Here is an 11,574-nt window from a genome sequence, read left to right as displayed (position 1 = left end):
GGGAGAGTGGGAGTAGAGTCCAGCAGCTGGCTGGCTGCAATCTGTGGGTGCAGTATGCTGGCGTCCGAGGGGGCATCAGTGGGTCTGGTGGATCGGCGAGTGGAGGGGACGTAGGGTGCGATGTTGGGGGGCGTTGGCAGGCAAGGTATCTGGTGATGCTGGCGGCTCGGTGACTGGAGATTCGCTGGGTGGTCCGGGTCTGGGAGATTCGCTGGGCGACGTCTCGATTCGCTGGGCGACGTCTCGATTCACTGGGCGACGTCTCGATTCGCTGGGCGACGTCTCGATTCGCTGGGTGGTCCGGGTGTTGGGTGACCAGAGGTGGTAGCTGGGTGCCCGGTAGCTGGGTGCTGGGTGTCCAGGGGTGGTAGCTGGGTACCCAGTAGCTGGGTGCTGGGTGTCCAGGGGTGTTAGCTGGGAGCTTAGACTTCGAGTTGCCAAGCAAAGGCCAAGAGATGGGAAGGACGGGAGAATCCTCATCAACAATGCATTGCAATATCTGGAACGGCATTAAAGACCCATGGTTTTACGGAATCCCCTCGATGCAGGTAGCGGAGGTGCGGCGTTGTCCTGGAAAGGTTCCTGGTCTGGGGCTGGCTGGTGCAGGGTGGCCCGCAGGGTGCTGGGAGGCCTGAAGCAGTTCCCAGGTAGGGTCGCCGGGTGCGAGCAGCTGGGTGCCCCGAGGTGGCGGCTGGGTGCCGGGTGGTCTGGGGTGGTCCCAGAGCTAGGGAGGGCTCCAGGGAGACCGTGAGGCCGTGCCGGTTCCTGGTGGTCCAGGGTGATCAGCGAGGACCCAGGGCTGATGGGGAGGGCCCTGGGCAGGCAGGCAGGTCGGCGGGACCCGGTGGGCAGAGCGGTGACGGTCCGGGTAGATGTCCGGCGATCCGGTCCGATCGCGGCTCGGCCGCGGCCAAAATCGAGGCCGCGGCTTCGGGTGCGCGGGTAGGCCGCGATTTCCGGGGCTCCGGGAAAAGGTCCAGAAGTGGTCCCTGGTGGTCAGGCTGGGCCGGGAGTGTCTTAGGGGCCCCGCTGGGTTCCGCTGCGGCCCGGATGGCAGCGGATTGGGGCTAGGAGCGCAGGAGCTCCTAAAGCGTGTCTGCTCCCGCCGCCATCTTGTCATCTAATTAAAACAATAAAACAATTAAAACAATATGTAAAACAAAACCTCCAGGCTTGATGTGTTCTGATGACCTGTGAGTGCAGAGATCATTGTCAATTAAAAATACATTAATACCACAAGGAAACATTGGCATGTTTGGATGTGAGCATCTACCATAGTCATTCTCGAGTTGGTAATTTTCTTCTGCTTATTTATAGAAGGTTATAGAATGTGAAGTCATCTGTAAATTGGAAAATACAGAATCCTAATACTTTGGTATATAAATACCTACTGACCTGCTGAGGACTGTAGTTATGTAGGTTTTGGAGGAAGGAGCCACTGTGCATGGTGTGGGACACAGAAATGGATAGTCTTGGAAGTGTTGAGTGCAAAAGTACTGAAGCTAAAGCACTGTAAGTACTGAAAGCATTTTGTTTTTTTAAAATAACTTTTTATTGAAGTTTGCACATAACAAGTATAAGGATACATGTAAATGAGTGGGAAATGAAAAAAAGAAAGAAGGAAAGATTGCGCTGATTATCACACTACTAAAAAATATATACTTGTAGTACATCAGTTTTACAGCAAGGAAATTGTCAATTGTGATCTTTTTTAAGAAGTAAAATGTTACAGGTCAGAGGTAGCCTCACAAGGTTTGTACTAGGGATTACATCCAAACATGTAAAAGTACCAAGTATACCAAGCATTCCATTTTTGATTAATACACTGTAAGCGGCCTTCGATAGATACTATCATATATTCGTATGTGCCATGGATGTGCACCAAGGTGATAACTTCCTATTTGGAGAGAGGTTCTGGAAGTATCCAGTGGCGTGCTATGACTAAATGTGCCACTAAGAGAATGTGTTCTGGGAAGGGGGTTATGGGTATTCTAATGATATCTTTTATTAAGGAGGAAATAGTTTTCCAAACATTTTTTTACCTTTGTGCATTCCCAAAAAAATATGAAATAAGCTTCCTCTGGCTACACTTTCTCTCCAGCATAGAGGTGTCTTAGTTGAGTTAATTTTATGGATAAACATTGGGGTGATATACCAACGAAGATTAATCTAATGGGTGAGTTCCCATAAAGTAGAGGAATTATTTTTTTTTAAATGGTTCCGAAGGCTGTTAGGGAGCTTGTAACAGTACGAGCAATATTTGATTCCCATTTGGTGAAGGAGGAGAATTTGTTGAAATTAACTTTATCTTGTAGTAGATTATAGAATAGCGTAATGACGTTTAGAGTAGTGTTGGCATTGGATAAGTACTGCCAAGCCAAGCTATCCATAGACTTTTGAAGGTAAGGCCTGTGAATCAGGAAATGGGTTGCTTGGAGATATTTATAGTGGTCGGAGTTAGGAAGGGCATATGTTGCTTACAAAGTGGAGAAGGGTGTAATCGACCGTTGGGTAGATTACACCCTTCTCCCCAGTAGAAATCTGAGTAATTCCCTTATCTAGCCAAGTTTGAAAGTGATGTTCAAGATAAGTGATTGGAGCACTTCAATAGGGATGGACATTTGAACTGAGGTTGCGCCTAAAGTAAGAAGTATCGGAATGCCAGAGCCAAGGCTACAAGTGTGGGTGAGAAAGATTTGTCTTTGATATGTATTCGAGTTACGCTTATCAACCATAGATAGAGATTGTGGCCCTTGACGTGTAATGATTCAATGTCTTTCCATAAGCTAGTGATATCTGGCCTGAACCAAGGCCAGATCTAAGGGGATGCTGATGTGGGCTAAGCTCCCCAGATTCCAGTGGCACCCCCCTATAGCAAGCATCCCTTTCCTGCCTCCAACCCCGGACACTCTGCCTGGTGGTCCGGGGTTGGAGGCAGCCTGCATGGTCATGCACAGTGACAGACAGTACAGCCCTAGCACTGTGAACTTCAGAGCTGCCTTCACACTAACTTCCATCTGCTCTCCCAGCCCTACTCCTCCTCCTCTCTCCCAGTCAGATGCAGAGAAGATGATGGCTGCTTGTTTCCAGAAACCCCCTTCTCTCCATCCAGCCCCCACTATAAACATTCACCTGCCACAGAGTCCCACCTCCCATCCAGCACAGAGACAATCTCTGCTGAACTCATGGTAAGTGAAATGACGGGGAGTCCGGGGTTAGAGTCAGACTGGGGGGGGGGAGGCAGCAGGCACAGGACCTGGAATGTCATGAAGGACGATCCTCTGTGGAAGGTAGGGCAAGGCTTAAAGCGGTAGTAAACATCTCCCCAAACCCTGGCCCCTCACCACCTCACACCCCCCCTAGAGCCCCCCCTGCTCACGCCAGCCGACGCGACCCCCTCAACCTCATACATGTACCCCTCCTCCCCATATCTATCCCCCCTCTCTCGGTTGCACTCCTGAATGCCCGTTCGGTTTGCAATAAGCTTACCGCCATCCATGACCTCTTCATCTCCCGCTCCCTCAACCTCCTAGCAGTCACCGAAACCTGGGTACAGGCCACTGACTCCACTTCCCCTGCGGCACTCACCCATGGAGGTCTCATCTGGACCCATTCACCAAGACTGAACGATCGCAGAGGTGGTGGTGTCGGCTTGCTCCTATCACCGCTTAGCACCTTCCAGGTCCTCCCTAACCCACCCTCTCTTTCCTTCCCCTCCTTTGAGGCGCACTGCATCCGACTCTTCTCACCCACCCCCCTAAGGATCGCAGTGATCTACAGGCCTCCTGGGTCCATACCCCACTTCCTGGACAACTTTGCCGCCTGGCTCCCCTTCTTCCTCTCCTCTGAGCTACCGACCATCATCCTCGGGGACTTCAACATCCCCATCAACGACAACACCCCGGCTACTTCCCAATTCCTCCACCTAACCTCCTCCTTCGCGCTCACACAGCACACTCAATCCTCCACCCACTTCGGAGGGAACACCCTGGACCTTGTCTTCTCCCACCTCTGTACCCTTAACCAGTTCTCGAACACCCCCTTCCCTCTCTCCGACCACCACCTCCTCACCTTCTCCATCTCCCCTTCCCCCAACTCCCCCCCTCAAAAACGCCAAACCATCACCAGCCGCAACCTCCGCAACCTGAACCCGGCCCCCCTCCACTCTGCCGCCGACTGCCTACACGACAGCATCCTCCCACTGTCATGTCCTGACATAGCCACCATCTTGTACAATGACTCGCTGTCAGCTGCCCTAGACTCTCTGGCACCCCTAACCACACGCATCATCAAACCCAGACCGCTTCAACCCTGGCAGACCGACAGCACTAAACGCCTCAAACGTCGCAGTCGCGCACTGGAGAGACTGTGGCGCAAAACCAGGTCCCCCCCTTACTTTCTCCCTCTACAAATCTGCATTTCTTATCTACACCTCCTCCCTCCATGCCGCCAAGCAGGCCTACTTTGTTAACCTAATAAACACCCTCTCCTCCTGCCCCCGCCGACTCTTCTCCACCTTCAACTCCCTGCTCTCCCCCCCCCCCTCCTCCACTCAGTACCTCTCTCACCGCCCACGAGATTGCCACCCATTTCCACAACAAGATTGACGCTATCCGTAAGGACATCGTCAACTTGCAATCTACCTCCCCACCTAGCCTCCTCGCCCCCGTCACCCCTTCATCTCCCCCCTCCTCTGCCCCCACAACCGCACTGCCCCCCTCCTCTCCCAATGCCCCGCCCACCATAACCCCCCCCCGCACTGCACTCCCTCAGCCCTGTCACTACTGAGGAAGTCGCCAAAGTCCTCTCAAAAGCCCGCCTCACTACCTGCCCCCTGGATCCTATCCCCTCTCAACTCCTCCGGTCACCCCCCTCTTCCCTCATCCACTCCCTCACCCACATCTTCAATCTCTCCCTCTCTACTGGCGTATTCCCCTCCCCCCTAAAGCACGCGCATATCACCCCCATCCTCAAAAAGCCCTCCCTGGATCCCGCGGACCCCAACAACCTCAGACCCATCTCTCTGCTGCCACTCACCTCCAAGCTCCTTGAACGCATAGTCTACGATCGCCTAAGCGCCCACCTTACAGACAATAACCTCCTTGACCCTCTACAGTCCGGCTTCCGTCCCCTACACTCCACTGAAACTGCCCTCCTCAAAATCACTAACGACCTACTCAACGCCAAAGCCAAGGGCGACTACTCTGTCCTCCTTCTCCTGGACCTCTCTGCGGCCTTCGACACAGTTGACCACCCCCTCCTCCTTAATAAACTACTCTCCCTTGGCATCGGAGATACTGCTCTCTCTTGGTTCTCATCCTACCTATCCCGACGCTCCTTCAGTGTCACCTACAATGGTGCCACCTCCCCCTCCCTCCCCCTCTCTGTTGGGGTCCCCCAAGGCTCTGTCCTTGGACCCCTTCTCTTCTCCATCTACACCTCCTCCCTGGGCAAACTCATACAATCTCACGGCTTCAACTATCACCTCTATGCTGACGACACCCAAATCTACCTCTCCACCCCTCACCTCACCCCCACTATCTCCGCCCGCATCACTCACCTCCTAAATGACATCTCAGACTGGATGTCGCTACATTTCCTCAAGCTCAACCTCTCCAAAACCGAGCTCCTCATCTTTCCCCCTGCCAACACCCCCCCCCCATCCTATCCATCATCACCAACAACTCCACTATCACTCCCGCCCCGCAAGCCAAAGTCCTTGGCGTCATTCTTGACGCGAACCTCTCCCTCCAACCGCATGTCAAATCACTCACAAACACATGCAGGCTCCATCTTCGCAACATTGCCAAGATACGCTCCTTCCTCACCCCAGACACCACCAAACTTCTAGTACACTCCCCCATCATCTCACGCCTTGACTACTGCAACTCCCTCCTCACTGGCCTACCCAAGTGCAGGCTCTCCCCGCTCCAGACCATCCTGAACTCAGCTGCCAGACTCATCCACCTCACCACCCGCTCCACCTCTGCCACCCCCCTCTGCCTCTCCCTCCACTGGCTCCCGATTGCCCAACGCATCAAATTTAAACTCCTAACCCTGACCTACAAAGCCGTTCACAACACTGCCCCTGACTACCTCACCAACCTGATCACCAAGTACCACCCTACCCGTACCCTTCGCTCCTCACAGGACCTCCTTCTATCCTGCTCCCTGGTCTCCTCCTCCCATGCACGACTGCAGGACTTCTCCAGGTCCTCCCCCATCCTCTGGAACTCACTGCCCCAATCCATCAGACTGTCGCCTTCCCTATTCACATTCAGGCGCTCCCTCAAAACCCATCTCTTCAGGGAAGCCTACCCCACCCTCACCTAACGGCCATCCTCCCTCATTCCTCCCACCACTTCATCCCCCTCAGCCACTTCCTACTGTACCTTTACCCCCTCCCTCCTAGATTGTAAGCTCGTAAGAGTAGGGCCCTCTTACCCCTCGTACGTTGTTTGTTGTTGTTGTACTGTGCCATGTATTGTCCCCCCTATTGTACAGCGCTGAGCAAACCCTTTGGCGCTATATAAACTCGTAGTAATAATAATAATAATAATAAACCGCATAAAAAAAAAATAAAAAGAAAAAAACACCCCTGCAAGGTAAAGGCATAATGTACTAGTATGCATTGCATACTAGCACATTATGAAAGACTGACCTTGAAACGAAGCCACTGTCATGGCTCCCCAGGGCTTCCATGTTCACCTGGTCTTCCTTCCGGGTTCGCAAGCTCTGGACAGCTGACTGGCCGAGCGGTGATGACATCACTCCCACAGGAGTCCCAGGCAACTGCACAGTGCTCTGAAGGAACGACACGAGTATGCTGTTCCTTCAAAGTGCATGTGCCGGCTATCAGAAAGCGCTAATATCTCCTAAATGGTTCATGTTTAGGAGATACTAATTTTGCCTACAGGTAAGCTTTATTATAAGCTTACCTGTAGGTAAAACTAGTAACCGCTTTAGCTCCGCCCAATAGCAAGATTACTATTACATTGTGGACTCCCTGTATATGCCGTGATTTGGTGCTGCACCGATCAATCAGCAGATTCAGGCCAGTGATGTATCTGCTGACTGATCACTGTCCTATCAGAGATCTTCCTGTACGTGTGTTTACAGAACTCAGATACAGGAAATGATGCAATCTTCTCTCCCTGGGCACATTCCATTCCAGAAAGAGAAAAAAGCAGATATGTGAGTAAAAACAGCACACTTTTACAGTAAAAGCATAGCTAGGTCACATTTAACCCCCTGAACGCCCCCCAGTTAACCCCTTCACTGTCCTGTCACCAGTATCATTAGTACAGTGTATAGATTTTTTTACTCACTGTATTAGTGTCACGGGCAACTTCAGATAGAGTTACCATCAGTTAGGGTCAGTTAGTGTCCCTCCCAGATAGTGTCAGATTGCCTGCCACTACATCAGTGGTCACATTTAAGGTTGCTGAGATTGCATGATGATTCTCAATTGCATGATGATTCTCATACAGTTGTGGCCAAAATTATTCAACCCCCACTGAAATTGAGTGTTTTGGCCAGTTTGACATTGCTTTTGATCATTCAGTCATCTTGCTTACATTTACATTAAAGAGGCACTTGTAGGTCAGACAAATATAACATAACAGTTATAATGAAATAACCACAAATGTCTTTTCTGTGCTCACAGCATTATCAGTTTTATTCAACCCCCAAGTGACATTCAATCTTAGTACTTAGTACAGCATCCTTTTACAGTTATAACAGCTTTTAAACGTGAAGCATAGCTTGACACAAGTGTCTTGCAGCGATCTACGGGTATCTTCGCCCATTCTTCATGGGCAAAGGCCTCCAGTTCAGTCACATTCTTAGGCTTGCGCACTGCAACTGCTTTCTTTAAGTCCCACCAGAGGTTCTCAATCGGATTTAAGTCTGGTGACTGCGATGGCCACTCCAAAATGTTCCAGCCTTTCCTCTGCAACCATGCTCTAGTGGACTTGGAGGTATGCTTGGGATCATTGTCCTGTTGAAAGGTCCAACGTCTCCCAAGCCTCAGGTGTGTGACGGACTGCATCACGTTTCCATCCAATATCTCCTGGTACTGAAGAGAATTCATGGTACCTTGCACACGCTGAAGCTTCCCTGTACCTGCAGAAGCAAAACAGCCCCAAAGCATGATTGACCCTCCACCATGCTTCACAGTAGGCAAGGTGTTCTTTTCATCATAGGCCTTGTTCTTCCTCCTCCAAACATAGCGTTGATCCATGGGCCCAAACAGTTCTAATTTTGTTTCATCAGTCCACAGAACACTATCCCACAACTTTTGTGGTTTGTCCACATGGCTTTTGGCATACTGCAGTCGACTCTTCTTATTCTTTGGAGACAGCAAGGGGGTACGCCTGGGAGTTCTGGCACGGAGGCCTTCATTACGCAGTGTGCGTCTTATTGTCTGGGCTGAAACTTCTGTACCCACATCTGACAAATCTTTTCTCAGTTCCTCAGCAGTCACACGGGGACTTCTCTCCACTCTACGCTTCAGGTAGCGCACAGCAGTCGAAGTCAGCATCTTCTTTCTGCCACGACCAGGTAGCGTTTCAACAGTGCCCTTTGCCTTGAATTTGCGAATGATGCTTCCTAAGGTGTCTCTTGGTATGTTTAACATCTTTGCAATCTTCTTATAGCCATTGCCCTTCCTGTGAAGAGAAATCACCTCTTCTCTTGTCTTCCTGGACCATTCTCTTGCCTTCACCATGTTTGTAACCACACCAGTAAATGTCTAGAAGGAGCTGAGTATCACAGTCATTTTAAAGCTGCCTAATTGGTGCTTATTATGCTTGATTGCTGCTCGGTGACATCCACAGGTGTTTTCAATACCTGATGGAAAGCACCTGTATGAACCTCTGTTCTTCAGAGTGGTAGTCTTTAAGGGGTTGAATAATTGTGGCAATGAAGAAACCACATAAGAACCATTTACTACTGTATTACATAAACAATTGATGTCATTTTAGTTGCATTTGGGTAGTTACAACGTCCTTGTAGGATTTGATTCTGAATACAATTCCAAATGTACACTATAGTCCCTAAACCCCTTTACAGCATTGGGGGTTGAATAATTTTGGCCACAACTGTATGTAGCAGAGTGCCAGTACTAGTGCCGCTCTACCTTTTGGTGAACTGGCGAGCACCAGCGGCCTAGTATATCCTAGTCATACCACCACTGAAGTACCATCTCTATGCTGATGACACACAAATCTATCTTTCTACTCCTCACCTCACCCCTTCAGTCTCCTCTCACATTACTAACCTACTAAGTGACATATCGGCATGGATGTCACTCCACTTCCTCTAACTCAGTCTTTCCAAAACTGAGCTCCATCAAGATCAATAACACAAGCATCAGTCCCTCCCCTCATGCCACGGTGTAATCCTAGACTTCCATCTGTCCTTTCAGCCCCAAATCCAATCACTATCCAAATCTTGAAGACTTCACCTCAGCAACATCTCCAAGATATGACCGTTCATAACCTCAGAAACTACTAAGCAACGTATTCACTCCCTTGTTATCTCTCGCCTTGACTATTGTAACTCCCTCTTCATTGGCCTACCTCATCACAGGCTGTCCCCTCTTCAGTCTATCATGAATGCTGCTGTCAGACTCATCCACCTTACTAACTGTTTCGTATCTGCCACCCCTCTCTGCCAATCCCTCCACTGGCTTCCCATTGCCCAACGGATAAAATTCAAAACATTAATAATAACATAAAGCCATTTATAACTCTGCCCCAAGTTACATCACTGATCTTGTCACCCAAACCGTACAATACGCTCCTCGCACAACCTCCTGCTCTCTAGCTCCCTTGTCTCCTCCTCCCATGCTTGTCTCCAGGACTTCTCCAGAGCTTCCCCCGTCTTTTGGAACTCTCTACCCCAATTTCTCAGACTATCGCCTACTCTGCTCACTTTTAGGTGATCTCTGAAAACCTCTCTCTTCAGGGAAGCCTATCCTGCCCTCAGCTAATAATGGAATCCTCTACTCCTCCTACCAGTCTATCCCCCACAAATACCACCTTTTTTACCACTAGCCCCTCCCTCTTAGTTTGTAAGCTCCAAGGAGTAGGGTCCTCCTAACCCTCTTGTATTGAACTGTATTGTTGCTGTATTGTCTCCCGTTATATTGTAAAGCGCTGAGCAAACTGTTGGCGCTATATAAATCCTGTATACTAATAATAATAATAATCACTTAGTGACATGACAAGTCCCATAAGTGCAGTATAAGTTGGTATAGTGGCTAGCACAAGTAGTGTCCCACAGCCACCAAGAATGTAAACACAGTCCCTTAGAGCCCATAGTGTCCTTCCGGATGTGCTTGCAAATCCTGATTGGCAGCCCACAAATTTTGCAGCACCTGTACTTCCCCCACTCACTGCCCAACCCGGAATTCAGGTGGAAACAGCAAATTTGCCTACTCCCTTGATTTTTTGGAGCTGCTTTTCAGGGAAGATCTGTATGCATTGATTGTGGATCAAAGCAATTTATATGCACAACAATTTTTCACCACCAACCCAAATTCCAACCTTGGCAGACCATTTGCATGGAAACCTATTACGGCTTCCGAATTTAAAGTTTTTTTTGGACCTAACCCTCAACATGGGCATTACTAAAAAAATGAATTGCGTTTGTATTGGTCCGCAGACAAGATTCATCATATGCCGAGAATATAATGCAATTTATGCATTTCAATGACAATACACTCTGTTGTCCTCTAGGTGACCCTGAATTTGACTGGCTCCACAAAATTCAGCCCCTCGTAAATCATCAAATTTGCAGATATGTATACAGATGCAAAACATCTGTATTGACAAGTCCCTCATTAGTTTTTCTGGCTGCTTTGCATTCAATTTCTCCCTAGCAAGCATGCCAGATATGGGGTAAAAATGTATAAGACCTGTGAGAGGGCAACAGGCTATACATGTAATTTTTGGATTTACGAGGGAAAAGATGGAGCCCCCTGGATGCCCAGACTACATGGGGAGAAGTGTCAAGATAGTTTGGGACTTGGTGTCACCCTTTTTCCACATGGGGTACCACTTAGACAATTTTTATACAAGCGAGCCACTATTTAGACATTTATACAATCTTGGAATTGGTGCATGTGGCACCATGCAACCTGATCACTGGTGCATCACACAACGGCTTGTAAATACCCATCTTAGAAAGGGGGAAAAAGCCTGCTTGAAAAATTATGAATTGCTCGCAGTGACATGAAAGGACAAATGGGATATTTTTGTCCTGTCTTCCATTCATGCATTCATGACCATCCAAATTTTCACGGCAGCTGGTGTTGTTGAGAAGCCCATCTGTGGCCACGAATATAACCTTAACATGGGAGAGATGGACTTCAACGACCAGATGATCAAGTTGTACTTAGTTTGCCAAAAAGCCAGATTCTGGTACAAAAAAGTGTCTGTTTATTTATTTCAATTGGCTCCGTACAACGCTTTTGTGCTTTACAAAGCAACTGCATGAAGTGGATCATTCCAAAAATTCCAGGAAGAGATCATTACTGCCCTTTTGTATCCAGAAGGTGCTGTGGCCCAA

The sequence above is a fragment of the Staurois parvus genome, unplaced genomic scaffold, assembly GCF_062004578.1.
Source record: "Staurois parvus isolate SC_StPar_1 unplaced genomic scaffold, SC_StPar_1.0 ptg000097l, whole genome shotgun sequence".
Classification (NCBI taxonomy): domain Eukaryota; kingdom Metazoa; phylum Chordata; class Amphibia; order Anura; family Ranidae; genus Staurois; species Staurois parvus.
This window is presented reverse-complemented; position numbering follows the sequence as displayed.